At 48.1% G+C, this 16,186-nt stretch overlaps 1 protein-coding gene across 1 annotated transcript in view; it reads right to left on the bottom strand.

Moving 5' to 3' along the window:
- Nucleotides 1-11,484: 11,484 nt before the first annotated feature.
- Nucleotides 11,485-16,186, bottom strand: part of CCT6B (chaperonin containing TCP1 subunit 6B) — a 140,413-nt gene continuing 135,711 nt past the window's right edge. Inside the window, exon 15 of the mRNA XM_063628584.1 lies at nt 11,485-11,695. The gene's annotated coding sequence lies outside the window, so the exon portion shown is untranslated. The remainder of the gene's footprint in view (nt 11,696-16,186) is intronic.

A 16,186-nucleotide genomic window follows, 5' to 3' on the forward strand; every position in this document is an offset into this window, starting at 1 on the left:
TTTATGTCATGATCTCCCGACAGAGCTCCTCCAGTGCTGCCCTGCTGACCCCCAGGCGCTTGCCCCACCCAAGCCTCTGACTCATCATCTGTGTAAATTGATGATTTTCTGCCCAGCCAGCTCCTTGTGCCCCAGGGGCCCAGCTGACAGCTTCATTAAAAACAGTTGCAGTCAGTGCCTCTCAGTCCAGCAGAGCCTGCGGGCATGTGTCATAGCTGACCCCAAGCCCCCTGGCCACAACCCAACAACACAGAGCACAGCCCAGCTTAGAGTCAAGCATTTGAATCTCCACTGGTTATGACCACGGATGCCCCCCTTCCTCGGTCTGGGGATCAAGAGGCAACCTCTTAAGTCTGAGGCCCCCAAGTGGATGAATCCACCCTCAATGGATTCACTGCAGAGAAGAGTGAGATTAGGACCAGGAGTCAGTGGAGACAGGTGTATGCAGACCCTGGCTCTGTGCTGGGGAAGTCACCCACCCCCTAGCTGCTTCTGGATCTGCCTTCCAGCTCCAAGAGGAAAATCTCCAAATGATTCTTCTGGAGTTGAACTTTCAGAGACTGTGCAGGTCTCCCGGTGGCTGCTTTATAGAGAAAGAGACTTATCCTTCAGCCCCACTGTCTCCTGAACCCTGAAAACCCCCTGAACTCTCCCCTCGGTGACCTCAGACAGGTCACTCAACTCTCCCAAGCCTCACCCTTCTCATAGGCTGGTGTGAGGCTGGACCTTGGCTGCACTTTGTAAACACCATCAGCTGAGAGGTAAGACAGGCATGCAGCCAAGGCCAGCTCAGCTGATGCGAAGAGGAAATAAGAAGGATACTAAAACAGCTGACATTTGTTGACATTTCTCTATATCCTAGACACTCTTCTAGGTTCTTTACCGGCATGAATTTATGTATTCATCCCAACAACCCTAATCAGTAGACACATTCATTCCCATTTGACAGATGAAGCAACTGAGCCACAGAAAGTCAAGTCACTTGGCCAAGTTCTCTCAGCTAGCAAGTGAAAGAGGCAGGAGCCAAATTCAGGCAGACCAGATACGCAGTCCTGTCCACTTAACACTCACACCAACATAAAGTACCCAGCCCAGCATGTGGCATGCACTCTAGCAGGCCAAGGACCCTTAGCCCCTTCCCATAGATGGGGAGAGTGGCTAGGACACATGGACCCCAGGGGCCATAGAGGGCCCTGCCCCCCTCCTCCAGACCCTCTGTACCTGGGGGTGGGTAGCTGAGCCCCACCCTGGCTCTGGCATTGGTGCAGGTGAAGAGGCCATCTCAGCATATCATCCTTTTGTCCTTTCACTTGTATGGGAAAGGGATCCAAGAGTTATTTACTGCAGAGATTTCATCGAGATGTTCTCGCCCTTACTGTACATCCTTTAAAGGTGAAATAAAAATATCTAAAGGGGAAAAAAGGCATTTTATTCAGCCTCGTAAAAGCCATTGGCAGACGTTCCCCTGGAAGGGGGAAAAACAGCATAAAATTCTGCAGTGACATTGTTCTGAATGAGTCTTCACAGCCAGCGTGAGCAGGTGGAGGGGTGATGGGAGCTGCGGCTGTTAACAGGGGCTCCTCATGGCTTCAGGTGCCACTGGGTGGGTTCCTTGCTGCATCCCCAGAGCCTGCCACTGGGTCAGCACAGAGTGGGAGCTTAATAAATACTTGTTACATTCAAGAGCGAATAAAAGAATGGGCTCTAGAGTGAACCCCTCCCCAGTGGAAGGGGAGGGAGGCAGTGGGCCAGAGCATCGTGGCACTCAGGGCTGGACCACTACCCTGAGACCCACTCATGGCACATCACTGACAGGTGACACTCTCTCTCACATCCATGTCTTTGCACTTGTGTTCCTCTGCCCGAAGGGGTTTTAACCCACGCTGCTTGCCTCCACTTGCCTGTCCAATATCGACTCCACGTCCAGCACTCCCAACCAGGACCACTAAAGGGCCTCCTCCTCCTCCAGCTAGCACCCATCCTCCCCTCCCCTGTGCTCCTCCAGGCTCTCTGTGCAGTGTAGGGTACATGCCTGTCTCTGTCTCCAAGAAAAAGTGTGCTCCTAAGGACGGGGACCCTGCTCAGTAAGTGTTTCTCAGATGAATGAATGAACGATACTTACATAAGCCTTGACGCTTTACAAAGCGTTTTCCCACAGACGGCTCTAGGAACTCTCAAAGCACCCACATGACATGGTAGCCAGCTTTGACATAATAAACCTCATTTTACAGGTAAGAAAGCAGCGACTAAGATAAGGCAAGAGCATTGCCTAAAAGTGTATGGGTAGTGTGGTCTGCATGTTCGTGTTCCCCCCAAAATTCATGTTGGAATTCTAACCCCCAAGGTGATGGCATTAGATGGTAAGGTCTTAGGCAGGGTGTGATGGCTCACGCCTGTAATCCCAGCACTTTAGGAGGCTGAAGCGGGTGGATCACAAGGTCAGGAGTTCAAGACCAGCCTGGCCAGCATGGTGAAACTGTCTCTGCTAAAAATACAAAAAAAAAAAAAAAAAAAAATTAGCCAGGCATGGTGGCGCACATCTGCAATCCCAGCTACTCGGGAAGCTGAGGCAGGAGAATTGCCTGCACCCAGGAGGTGGAGATTGCAGCGAGCTGAGAATGCGCCACTGCACTCCAGCCTTGGTGACAAAGCAAGACTCCATCTCAAAATAAAATAAAATAAAGAAGGTAAGGCCTTTTAGGAGGTGATCAGGTCATAGGGCCATAGCCCTCATGAATGGGATTAGTGTCCTTATAAAATAGGCCCTAGAGAGCTTGTCTGCCCCCTCCACCATGTGAGGACACAGAAAGCGCCATCTATGAACTGAGAAACGGGCCCTCACCAGACACCAAATCTGCCCGTGCCTTGATCTTGGACTTCTCAGCCTCCAGGACTGTAAGAAATAAACTTACACTGTTTGTAAGTCTACATATTTTCTTATAGCAGCTCGAGTAGCCTAAGAAAACAGGCGTCCTTGAATCTATGTCTAATTTAAATCCTTAGCTTTTCTTATTATGCCAAGTTGAAATTCACAAGCTGTAATTTTTGCTCCCTACCTCCCCACACACAAATACATTCACATGCATATGCAGATGCATGCGCTCAGGATACACACATACATATATACGCACCCACATGGATGCATGTACATATCACATGCAGGTATGCTCACACACGGATCCATGTGCACATATGGGTGCATGTAACAAAGACACGAATGTGCATGCACACGTACATGCATGCACATGAGCAGAAATGATAGGAATGAAGAGAAAAACAGGAGTTGAGAAGAGAGGGAAGGAGTTCCAAAGGCCTCCCTCAATGCCTACCATCCACTATCAGGCTTTGCCTTTGATTTTCTGCTTTTAACTTTCACATCATCAGTTACTACATCAAAGCAATTTTACTGCAGGTGCCCTGGACCCAGACTGTTTCCAACAGCCCTGATTCCATATTCCCCTTCCCACTGGGCCCTCGTCGTCAATGGCATTTCACTTCTCATTAAATTCCATGTGGGGAGCATGGGGAAGCAGAGGAGACAGTAGTGAAATCACCTCTCACCTCTGTTTCCAACTCTTGTTCACTTGTGTTCAAATGCCGCTTAAGGATTTATGTTCCGATTTCTAGTTAAACATGGCAGATAAAACCTCCTCCCCTGCCTGGACTACTGGGGTCTTGTGGAGACGCACGAGAGAATGGATGTGAATGGACTGTGTAAACTCAAAAGTGCTGTGCGCACATGAGGAAGGCATTCTCTACCTCTCTCCCTCCCAATCCCTCACTAAGTAACTGAAAGGGATTTCATTAAGAAGTAAAAGACAGAACAGAAAATGAGGCAACTCATGACAAAATGTTCAAGGCTGGGAAGCAGATAGATGAATAATAACTGATTTGGGAGCCCCAAGAAGGCTGAAACCTAAGTTAGCAGTGGTGGAAGCCCAGGAACCAGCTAGTTCCTAGGGCAGGAGCCCAGAAAGTCTCATGTACTGGTGACATCAGCTGCTTCTGAAAGAGGGGCTACAAATTCAGGCTGAAAACAGAAGCATTGCTGGGCACAATGGTGCACACCTGTAGTCCCAGCTACTCGGGAGGCTGATGGGGGTGGATTGTTTGAGCCCAGGAGTTTGAGGCCAGCTTAGGCAACATAGTGAGACCTCCATCTCTAAAAAAATTAAAAATAAAAACGGAAGCATTGATTGAAATTCTGCATATGAAGCAGTTAGATCCTCTAGACACCACCCCACTCCCCTAGCACAAGAAAGAAGAGAAGTGAATCTGTAGGACTTTAAAATCCAGAATACAAATAAGATCTGGCTGAGGGTAAGATGCTGAATATCCTCCAGTTTCTACCATCCAATCTGGAGCTGGGGGGATTCCTCTCTGATGAAACAGTACAGCCTAGGGACAGATGGAGAGGGGCTGTCCCCAATGACGTCTTCCACCCTGATCACCTTCCACCCCTATCCACCACACACCAGGCACATGCACAGTGAGCTTCCAGGCAGCCGGAGCATCCAGCAGGAAAGATGGAGACCAAAAACAACCACAACAAAACAAATGGGGCAAAGGGGGCTCAGATGAAACAAAAGCAAGGCAGGAAGCCGCAGAATATTTCAAAACCTTAAAGTTACCCTTGGAGAAATAAGAGAAGATACTGCATCTATGAAAAAAAAGACAGGAAAAAAGGATGGATCCTATTTTTTTAAAATCAGGAGACAATGAAAAAGAACTTATAGAATTAAAAAGAGAAAATACCCCAATGGAAGGTTAATGAATAATGTTGAGGAGATCTCCTACAAATTACAACAAAAAGTATGAAAATAAAACAGGAGAAAATTGATTAGAAATTCAGAAAATCTGTCCAGGTGATCCAACATCTAACAGAAGACCCAGAAAGAGAATGGAATCAGAGGTAAGGCAATTATCACTGAAGTAACTTAAGAAAATGTCTTAGTACTGGAGGATATGAGTTTCCAGATTAGTAGGCCTCCTGACACAAAGCCACTTAATTAGGAAATTTCAGAACACTGAGGATGAAGAAAAGATATTAAAGACACCAGAAAGGAAAGAAAAAAATCTGGCCCAATACCAAGGATCAGGAAGCTGAATGGCATTAAACTTCTCATAAGCAGTCTCAGAAATGTTATCTCCCATGCTCCACCAGAATAACAGCAAAAGCCAAGAAAAAAATGAAGGTGTGGGATCCAGGAAACATGATGTCCAAACAGGAGAGAAGCTAAGGGGTTTCGCGGGGGGGTGCTGAAGAAACCCCGGTATTGCAGCTATGCAGGTCAGTGCACGAGAGAGCGGAAGGATGGAGGGCTCCATGAGGGATGTTTTCAAGGAAAAAAAAAAAACCGAAAGACCACGTGATGCAGTTGAAAACGGGGGCGCGGATGTGCACATCTGATACAGTGTTTGCAGCCTCCAGGCTCAGAAGAAGAGCTCTGACATGTCTTCTAAGAGACATAAGATGCAAAATTTCCTCACCTACCACCCCTTAACCAAAAGCAGTTTGTAGCTTATCGTAAATCTCAGCTGGTTGCTATGGAAATGATTATACGTATACACAGAACAAATACCTTAGGCGCTCGTTTCTTTCCAAAACTGGGCAGGGGAAGCTATTGAAGTAATGCTTACTTGGGTAAGATGTGGGAGACATTAAATTAAGGTTTAGAGAAGATGTTTACTTATTTTTTCAGGATCCTCCACATCAGAGTAAGGTTACCTGGTGGAGCTGGGGGAAGGCTGTGCAAGTTTAGGTGCAAAACTTCACTTCTGGTGAAAAGAGAGAGGCCTGGAATTTAGAATGTTAAAAGAATTTCAACCATGAAACTGCAAAAAGTCCTAGACTCTGAGAGCAGGTGGAAAATGAGAAATTATGGAGTACAAGCCTTTCACTATACAGAAAGAGCTGACCAAGGTCACACAACAGGTTAGCAAGACAAGAACCTCTGCCAAGTGCTTCCAGAAACTTCTCTGTGGAGGTTTGTCTCTGAGGTCTTGGGATAATCAGGAGAGTCTGACAGGAGAAAGGATTTGTTAACCCCTTCCCCTAACCTGAGGTCTTGACTCCCCTGCTCTCTTAATTCTCCAACCTCCCAAGCCCACCCCCAACCACCCAGTCCCAGCCTGCAAGGTAATTATAATGAAGTTAAACCAAATTACACACGCAGGGTTTATTTTGTGTTTTTTTTCTGCTGCTGCTGTTGCCAATTATGGTGCAGTTAGACTGCCTTCATTAGCAAATGAGATTAGAATTAACATTGTTAATTACTCGTTCTGTTAAAAGGGGAAGCGGGTGTGGTGGGGAGGGCACTGGGTGGGTGGTGGGAGGAGACAGTCCACATGGCAGGGGGAGGTTTTGAGCCCCCAAGGGCTCCTGGGCCCATGGGAACTGAGGGAGGAAACTGATTTATGAAATGTCAAGGCACAGGTGGGTGAGATGGGATGGAATCTGCCAGGTCAGGAGCAGAGGGCTTTCCTCCTTATTATTCTTATTATTATTCTTACTATTATTTGTTGAGGACTTGGTTTGTGCAGCACTTTACATGCGTTATTCACTTAAACCTTGCAACATTATCAGAAGTAGGTATTAGCATCCCCACTTGACAGAAGAGAAAAGTGACACTCAGCAAAGTTAAGTGACTTTCCCAAAGTCACACAGCGATAGCAAGTGGCAAAATCCAGCATTTCATTCTTGAGCACCAGGACCTTTGGTTCTCATGGGAAAGGGCAGCCCACATGTACATTGTATTTTATAGGGTGATAGTTTTATTATTTTTTTATTTTTATTTTTTTTCTTTTTGAGACAGACTCTTGCTCTCTCACCCAGGCTGGAGTGCAATGGCGTGATCTCGGCTCACTGCAAGCTCTGCCTCCCGGATTCATGCCATTCTCCTGCCTCAGCCTCCTGAGTAGCTGGGACTACAGGTGCCCGCCACCACGTCTGGCTAATTTTTTTGTATTTTTAGTAGAGACAGGGTTTCACCGTGTTAGCCAGGATGGTCTCGATCTCCTGACCTCGTGATCCACCCACCTCGGCCTCCCAAAGTGCTGGGATTATAGGCGTGAGCCACCGCGCCCGGCCAGGTGATAGTTTTAAATCAGCTCATTTGATACTCAAATTTGCCCCATGAGGAAAACAAATTATTAACCTCATTTTTCAGGTGAGGAAGCTGAGAGTTTAATCAGGGTTGGCAAACCATGATATACAGCCTGAATCCAGCCTGCCCCCTATTTTTGTAAATAAAATTTTGTTAGAACACAGCTATGCCACTTATTTATGTGTTATAAATAAATATGTTATTTGTGTGCTATATCTTGCTCTCAAACTAAAACGACAGAATTAAGTAGTTGCATTAGTGGCCATATGGCTCATCAAACCTATCTGGCCCTTTGCAGAAGAAGTTTGTCAATCCCTGGTTTAAATCACTGATACAAAGTCATACAGTGCATGCACAGAGGCCCTGACACTTGAACCTAGTCCTTTTGGCCCCAAAACCGGACTCTTCTTGCCTAGAAGGAAAGGGAACAGTTCCAGCTAAGCTCAGTTTCCAGTAAGCTCAAAAATGTCTTTATTACCCCCAAGGAAAGAATCACGGCAGACAGATGGATCTGAATTATTTTATCCTGACTTTGAAATTTGATCCGGTTGACTGTTTTCACAATCAAACAATAGAAAGCCCAATTATGAATGGTTTTTAAAATAAGGTATTTATTATTTCACATAACAGGTCCAGCAGTAAGGCAATTCTGAATGTGGTTAATTCAGCTGGGTCCTTTTTATTCTCGTTTCCTTGGCATTTTATCTGCCCACCTCCCCACCGGCCCCATAATCCTAATGTAGCTGCCACAGCTGCAGATGTCACATCCCCACCCAGCAACATCCAAAGGTGGCAGAGTGGGGCAACTACTTCTGGCAAGTCAGTTTTTTAGATCTCAGAAAGCTTTTCCTAGCAGGCACCACTTCCCCACAGCAAGCAAAATAGAATTATTACATTTGTTTTAGATAAATCAGGATTCATTCCTGGGGTAGAGAGAGTCCCAGACTCTCCCTGAAAAATCTGGCTGCTAGTATCTGAGTTCTGATACCAAGAAAGAATTGGGGGGAGTGGGTTGTTGGGAAGGCAATGGACAGAAATTTTAGGGTTGTTCCAGTTGTTCACATGGAGAGTCTGAGGTCTAGAGAGCAAAAATAGCCCACATTCCCTTTTTTTTCTTTTTTTTTGAGATGGAGTGTCACTCAGTCACCCAGGATGGAGTGTAGTGGCATAATCTCAGCTCACTGCAACCTCCACCTCCTGGGTTCATGCGATTCTCCTGCCTCAGCCTCCCAAGTAGCTGGGACTACAGGTGCATGTCACCACACCCAGCTAATTTTTGTATTTTTGGTAGAAACAGGTTTTCACCATGTTGGCCAGTCTGGTCTCGAACTCCTGGTCTCCAGTGATCTGCCTGCCTTGGCCTAACAAAGTGCTAGGATTACAGGCATGAGCCACCGCACCTAGCCCCCATTCCCCTTTTTTCAATGCCCTGTGCTTCCTCTGACTGTGGGGGCAGGGGAGAGGGAAGGGAAGAGTCAAAGGGAAGGGTTAATCTCCCCAGCACCATGGCCTCTAATCTACCCACAACATAGGCACAAATTTCTCCCAAAGACCATTTGGCCTTTGGGCCTCTCTTCCCCTAACTCACCTCCCAGACCAGAAAGGCAAAGGTTTCCTGGGCATTTTCCTTTGCAGCTTTGCCTCCTTAGTGTTTGTTATTTCTCCCCAGTGTTCGGTGAACTCACAGCCATAGGCTGTGCACCAAGGCCCCAGGTGGTGGTCTAGACCGGCCAGGCTCCCCTTTCTGAGAGGTTCTGAGATCCCCTGCCCACCTGTGCCAAAGGCCAGCACCAAAGTGGCAGTGGCAATGGCCTGGACCCAGCCAGACAGGGCACGTTCCACGATATGAGGTCCCTCTCCCCTCCATCCTTGCCCAAACTGGCTATTCATATCCTTTGCTTCCAGATTCCCACCAGACACTCTCTCTCTCAATCTCTTTCTCTTTCCCTCTCTCTCTCTCTCTCTCTCTCTCTTTCTCTCGCATATGCACACATGCACACTCACACTCTCACACTCATTTCATTTATTTTAGACACTGGGCACCTGGGTTCATGCACCTTTGCCAGGACTTCCTTCCTGCCACCTGGGCAGGATTTGTGAGGCAGAGAGGTCACTCAGGCATTTAAAGAAGATTCAAGGAGAAGGGTGTCAGGCAAGGTGGGTCCCATCTGGGTGCCACCTGTCATGCAAGGCTCAGGGGCAAATCCCACATGGCCACATGGCCTGCCTTAATGAAGAAGAGTTACAGGAGGTGGGCTGTACATGGGGTCAGCAAGGGAAGGCCTGGGTCTCTTTCCTCTCATCCCCATGACAGTGTGCTGTGGCCTGGCCATGTGTTGATAGCCAGCATAGGTTTGCATTTCACACAATGTTGCTGACAAGCTCAGTCTTGAAGAGATCTCCATTGTGCAAGAGACAGGAGGCATGTGCCTCCTACCTTGGGTCAGTTGGGCAAGTTATTCTTCAGTGGGAGCCCTGCATTAACTACACACACCACACACACACACACACACACACACACACACAGTGCCTGCTGGCCCTCTGACTTGACCGGCTCCCCGGATGGCAGTGAACGTTAACATTTCTGCCTCCAGCAAGTCCTCTAGTCTGGAGGTTTGGCCCATTTACTTTCCCTGTGCTGTCCCATCTCCATCGCTGCTGGGTTTTCTCAGAATGCCTCTGGGTGGTTTCAAAAGTATTAAGCTTCTCCAGCTGCTTCTCAAGGGGGTAGGGAGCTCTTCTGTTCCTTCCTCCTTGTTCTGTCTGAGTTGTTAGGACTCAAAAAAAAAAAAGCCTTCAGATGATTAACGAGGCTCCCAAGATCTAAGCCCTCTCTTCTCCTGCCAGCCCTAGCCATGGGTCACTTGTTCACTCTCCCAACAAAGACTACTCCTGTGAGATCCCAGGGAATTTACCCTGAATCTGGGTACCCTGCGATGGTGACCCCAAAGGGAAAATCCAACTCACCCCTAAGGGGAAATGGCCAGCCCCATGGATTGAATGTAAACATGACAGATCCCAAAGAACAGAAAAAGAAGAGGTTTAAATGACCTCATGCAAAGGCATAAGAATGACACAAAGGACTTCGGAGTCTTGGAGGGGAAGAGTGGGAGGGGACAAGGGATAAAAGACAACAAATATGGTGCAGTGTACACTGCTCAGGTGATGGGTGTGCCAGGTTCTCACAAATCTCCACTAAAGAACTTACTCATGTAACCAAATACAACCTGTACCCCAATAACTTATGGAAAAATAAAATTTAAAAAAAGAAAAAATAAATGACCTCTCTCAGGTGCCTCCTTAGTGCCGTGGACAGCCTGCAGTCTCGTAAATGAGGTCCCTCTCTTCCTAGTTCATATCTGGAGAGGCCAGTTCCCCTGGTGAAAGGGTTTATATCCTTAAGTCTCCAGGGTTGGGGTTGGACTATGATGCAGGAATAGGATTGCTGGAAAGTAATTCTAGGTCCCCTTCTTCCCACAGGGTGGCTGCACTTAAGCTTAGCTTCCTAAACTGCTCATCGTTCTCCCAGCCCATCTCTGACCTGCAACTTCCCATGGGCCCCAAGGACCCCAAGATGCTGGGCAACCAACAGCTGGCAGTCAAATCCAGACTAGTTAGATTCAGTCTGTCCCCTGTAAAAACTGAGACAAGCCTGAGGCGGAGAGTCAGTATCTTCCTACAGGAATGCAAACTAACTCCAGTATCCAACACATAGCCTGGGCCAGAAGTCCTAGCTAGGATGATGGGATGGAGAGGGACCAAGCCTTCCCTTTTACTCATCCCTAGGTTTGTAAATGTCCTCGTTCCCAAATGGAGCCTCACCCCAAATGCCTTCTGGTATTTGGAATTCCCAAGCCTGGTGCAGGACAGGTAGCCACCCTGAAGATGTTCTACTAGGCCCAGCAGAGAGATTGAGGGAAATGAGGAAAAGTGGGAAACAGATCTTGCTTGAGCACCCGAAGCATGCCAGGGCTTTTACATATGGGAGGCATGGGGTCTGACAGTTTGAGGATCTGTTTCCTCAATTACACAATGGAAAGAGTAATAAAAGTGTTGGAAGGCTGAGATGATGGAGTTTGGGAGTTATAACCAAAGCTAAGGGGTATCGGAAAGGTTCCATTCAGAGAGGAATCAGCTCTCTGTATGCATGGAGAGAAATAAGGGAGCCCGAAATGGTGCATTGGAGCCAAATCCCAGAGGGTTCTGAATACCAGATCAGGGACTCCTTATCTGATAGAAAATAGGGACTTATCTGATAGAAAACAGGGAGCCATTGAAGGTTTCTGAGCAAGGGAGTGACCTGTTAGAGCCATGACCCTAGCAGAGGAACAAAGACAGGAAAGTTGGAAACACCCAAAAATAAAAATAAAAGCCAAGACTAAATGAAGTTTGTTATTTGTCATCTTACTGGAGAAACAATGCCAGTTCCAGGCAAATGAACCTAAATGACCAAAGACATTCCAAGGCGTGAGCGGAGTCAGAGCTGGGGCCGGATGATGTGGTGTCTCCCGACCACTGGCAAATCCATCTCCCATAGGTTGCCCGAATAAAATGTCAGCTCCGGGCCAGATCCCATCCACCTGACATTCCTGTTAATACGAAAGCCTAATTAGCATGGCTTTTAAGCATCCATTACATTAATTTAATGCGAAAATCTAATGGAGCTTTATTGGAATTTTTTTCAGCAAAATTAACCCTGCGGGTTTCTTACACATGTTTTCATTAGGGGTTGTGAGCAGTGGAGATACTCAGAGAATTAGAATTAGCCCTTGTGGTTTTCGCTGTAATCCAGTTCCTCCGTCTCTAAGCCCCTAAGTCTGTAGGTCTTTGTTTAGCAAAGCTCCTGTGCCCACACCAAACAGTTCTCATAAAGACCATTGCCGTAATGAGAGATTCAGGCTCGAGCCTTGAGCAGGTGCCTGTCTGATTCAAACACACCCCATCTCAGCTCAAAAGATGCAATTCTGGGACCCTGAAGAATTTCAGGACACCAGGACAGGATCCCTAGACGTTCACCATCAGGGGGTTTGACCCAAACCTGTTCCTCACTGCCCTTCTGGCTATCTTCCAGATGGGAGTGGCCATGTCATTCATTCAGAACTACAAGCAATAGGCAGAAGTCTCTGAAGAGGGCATCCTTCCTTCAATTAAAAAAAAAAAAAACTAACTAGAAGAGTGATCTTTGCCCATTCATCCTTCCCTCTTCTCCATGTCTGGAACATGGATATAAGACATGGAGCAGCAGCATCTGTCTTCTGACATGAGGATAAAAGCTGCAGGCTAAGGGTGGCAGAAAGGAAACCCAGGAAGACTGAGCCCCAGATGCACCCTTGAGCTGCTAAGGTACCGATACTCATCAGTCTATGCCTGGCTGCCTGTTGCGTGAAACAAATTTTACTTGCTTAAGCCTCTGTTAGTGAGTTTACTGTTACTTTTGCAGCCAAAAACAATCCTAATTGATTTACCTGGATTCTGGTCCTAGATTTTCTATAACTTTTGACAAGTCCCTGATGCTCTGTTTATCAATTTCCTCACCTTCTAATTAGAAGGATGGAATAGAGCATGTTTTTAAAAATCTTTTTTTAGGCAATAAACCCTAACAACCCCACCCCACCCCCAGTGAAATTGTGTCCCATGAGAAGTTAATAAAACTTCATCCAGGGTTGAGGTGGTGGCAGGTGGTGGGAGTTCTGGAGTTCTTCCTACTGGACTTGGCCCAACCCCACACCAGAGAAACCACAAAGACATCTCTGAGAACCCCACTGCTCCAAAGGGCACAGTTTATGAAACCACCATCCTGAAGACCTCTAAGGCCCTTTTGATATCATGAGGTTCTGCCTCCAGAAAGCATCCCGTGGCTGGAACCTAGGAGCCAATGTGCTAGAGTTCTACAGTTCTCAACCTTTAATATGCTCTTGAATCTCCCAGGGGTCCTGATAAAATGCAGATCCTGATTGGAGTCTGGGTTGGAGCCTGATTTCCAGTAAGCTCCCAGGTGATGCCTACACTCCTGGTCCATGGATCACACTTTGAGTACCAACTGTAATGCTGTCTCCGTCATCATTGTCATCACCCCCAGCCAGGCCACTGCTCCTGCCCCAAACAAGTGAACAGCCTGGAGCAGGGAGGGGAGCGTGGTTTCAGAGATGGATAGATGGACATTTAAATGCTGACTCCATCACTTCACTGTGTGATTTGGACAAGTTTCTCAGCCTCTCTGAGCTTCTTTAGAAATGGTGAATATGGGCCAGGCGTGGTGGCTCATGCCTGTAATCCCAGCACTTTGGGAGGCCGAGGCAGGTGGATCACGAGGTCAGGAGATCAAGACCATCCCAGCTAACACGGTGAAACCCCGTCTGTACTAAAAATACAAAAAATTAGCTGGGCGTGGTGGCGGGCGCCTGTAGTCCCAGCTACTCGGGAGGCTGAGGCAGGAGAATGGCATGAACCCAGGGGGTGGAGCTTGCAGTGAGCAGAGATCGCGCCACTGCACTCCAGCCTGGCGACAGAGTGAGACTCTGTCTCAAAAAAAAAAAGAAAAAAATGGTGAATATGAGGGTCACGCTGCACCCTCATATCAGGATGCATGCCTCATCCAGGCATATCATGGATCCTACAAACCTGAGTCTCACTCTAAAGCCAGGCAGGGGCTGCAGTTGAGGCCCAGCATGACCCTCCTGGAGAACTCAGTCATCCTTTTGGAACAAGTCAACTTGGCAAGACAAAGCCAGGGCTGACATTGGTTGGCAGCAGGGCATAGAAAGCAGGTAGTGGGAGAGGAAGAGGAACAGGGAGGTAGAAATTGGGGTGAGTATGTCAACATTTTGACATTCAAAGAAAGTGCAAATTATAATCAAATGGCATTTCTCTCTAATGACACTGTGATCAGATAAAGACACCTCTCTGTGAGGACGTCTCTCATCTCTGCAGCTTGAGAAGTTGGCCTGGCCCTGGCTTCCTGCTGCCCTCCCAAATACCAGTCCTCAAGATGGGAAGAAAGTCATCATAGAACTTTAGCAACCATCCAATCCAATCCTCTCCCTCCCATTTTGCAGGTGGAGAAACTGAGTCCCAGAGAGGTTAAGCCACTTGCTCAAGATCACACAGCAAGTTGGTGGCCCTCCTGGCAGCACCCCGGGTCTCCTGTCCATGACTCTATATCAAATGGCGATAGAGAGTGGAAGAAGCACTAAAAAATCTAAGAAGGAGCCGGACTGAAGGAGGAAAGAAGAGCATGACAAGATGCTGTCACTGGGCCAACTTACACAAAGCTCTTTTGTTGGGCTAAGCAGCCAAGACAGGAAATAAGGGTGTTGGGGCTCTTGCTCCCCAGTTAGTGTCAGTGTTTTGCTTTTACCCAGCTCCCTGCAGGTGGCAAGTCTGGCTTCCCTTGGGGCCCCTGCTCCTTACCAGCTCCTTGAGGGTTTTGGCAAGGCTAACAACTGCAGGGCTTGGGGATGGGGGTGGGACCCCACCTGCCACCTCTGCCTGTCTGCATGGTGTAGGGAAAAACACCTAGGCTTTGAAATCACCCAAGCCCAGCTTCCAAAGCCCTCTCTGCCACACAGTGGCTTGTGCGACTCTGGTCGTCAGGCTCCCTGGCCATAAAATGGAAACAGAAATGGTACCACACCAGGAACATTTAGCCCTCCACCAAGGTACCACGTGCCTCACAAAAACAGGCCCTCAACATATGTGGCTTCCTGCCCGCTTCCCTGCCATCTAATGTTACAGATGCAGACCCTGCCCTCGGAGTGTTTCTAGTCTAATGGGGAGAGAAATTTAGTCTTTGAATAATTCAAAAGCCACTTAATCTTGGGGACGTGGGCTGATATCTTCCTAGCTCTAGCGGATTTCTTTTCTTTTTCTTAAACTGAGATTCAGCTTTACTTAAGCCAAGATCAAAACGTGTTTGCCTTTCTCAGCTCACAATGGAGGACAATTGAGGGGAGAGGAATGGCCAAAATTGAAGACTTAGAAATTACTAAGTGAAAAATTACTAAGTGAAACTGGCCAGGAGTGGGCTCGCTCCTGCCACCCCATGGGGCAGTGTAGGCAGTGGAAGAGCCCAGAAGAGGAGTGGAGGAGGCCACCCTGCAGGATATCAGAGCCTCCCTGGGCCTCACTGACCAAGGGCCATACAACTGGTCACCAGCCCAGGCCAGAGAGAAGCGGGGTCCTCCCCGCCTGCTGTGAGCACAAGGGCCATCCCTAGCAAGGTGGGAGAAGAAGCTGGGGGGCCACTGAGTAGCTCCATGCCTCCTCATCCCTTCCTGGGGTGGCCTGTTTCTGTGTCCTGCAGAGTGAGGCTGGGGGCTGGGAGCTCACCCTCCTCCTCACATGCACTACTCCGATTTCAGCCAAACTTCAAGGGCCTCTCAGGCCTCCAGGCCCACGGAGGCTGGGTCATTCTGCATAGCTTTCTGAACACTTCCTGCTCTGTCATTCCTCCCCTGAGCACGATAGGCTTAGAGGGTTCAGTCCACATTTTCTCTTCTCTTATACATGCCCCCTGCCCTAACCTTCCTCTCTTCCGCATACACACACTCCACCAGGTAAGTGTGGGGTCTGGCCATTCCACACTGACAGCTTCCCTTCCCCTCCACTCTCCCTCCCGACACCCTGGCACCCACCCTGCCTTTTGCAGGGAGACAGGAGTTTCTAAGTCACAGTGGCCCAAGACCCATCTAGAACAACCACAGTTGGGCATCTCCTGGGCATACCCAACAGGGAGAACAAAAGAGCCCTGCAGGGGAGTCAGAAGACCTGGTTCTCACCCCAGTATTACTGCCACCAACTCAACTTGCTGTGTGACCTTGACCCCTTGCTGGCCCTCTCTGAGCCTTATCTGTAAAATGTAAGGATTACATGAGACGGTCCTAAGGTCCTTCTTTGTTCCAACATCCTGAGTCCCTCAACACCAAGGGAAGCTGAAAAGGAGAGAAGAGGAGAGCTGGCCCAGACTGACCCCCGGGCATTGGCCACGCAGCGTGTGGGGTAATGTTGGGGAGGTGAGCAGAACTGATATAGGCCTCTTCCTCTGCTCCAAGCCATCCAGGAAAGACATGGTCATGGGGGTA

Source organism: Symphalangus syndactylus, chromosome 20, assembly GCF_028878055.3.
Source record: "Symphalangus syndactylus isolate Jambi chromosome 20, NHGRI_mSymSyn1-v2.1_pri, whole genome shotgun sequence".
In the NCBI taxonomy this organism is placed as follows: Eukaryota; Metazoa; Chordata; class Mammalia; order Primates; family Hylobatidae; genus Symphalangus; species Symphalangus syndactylus.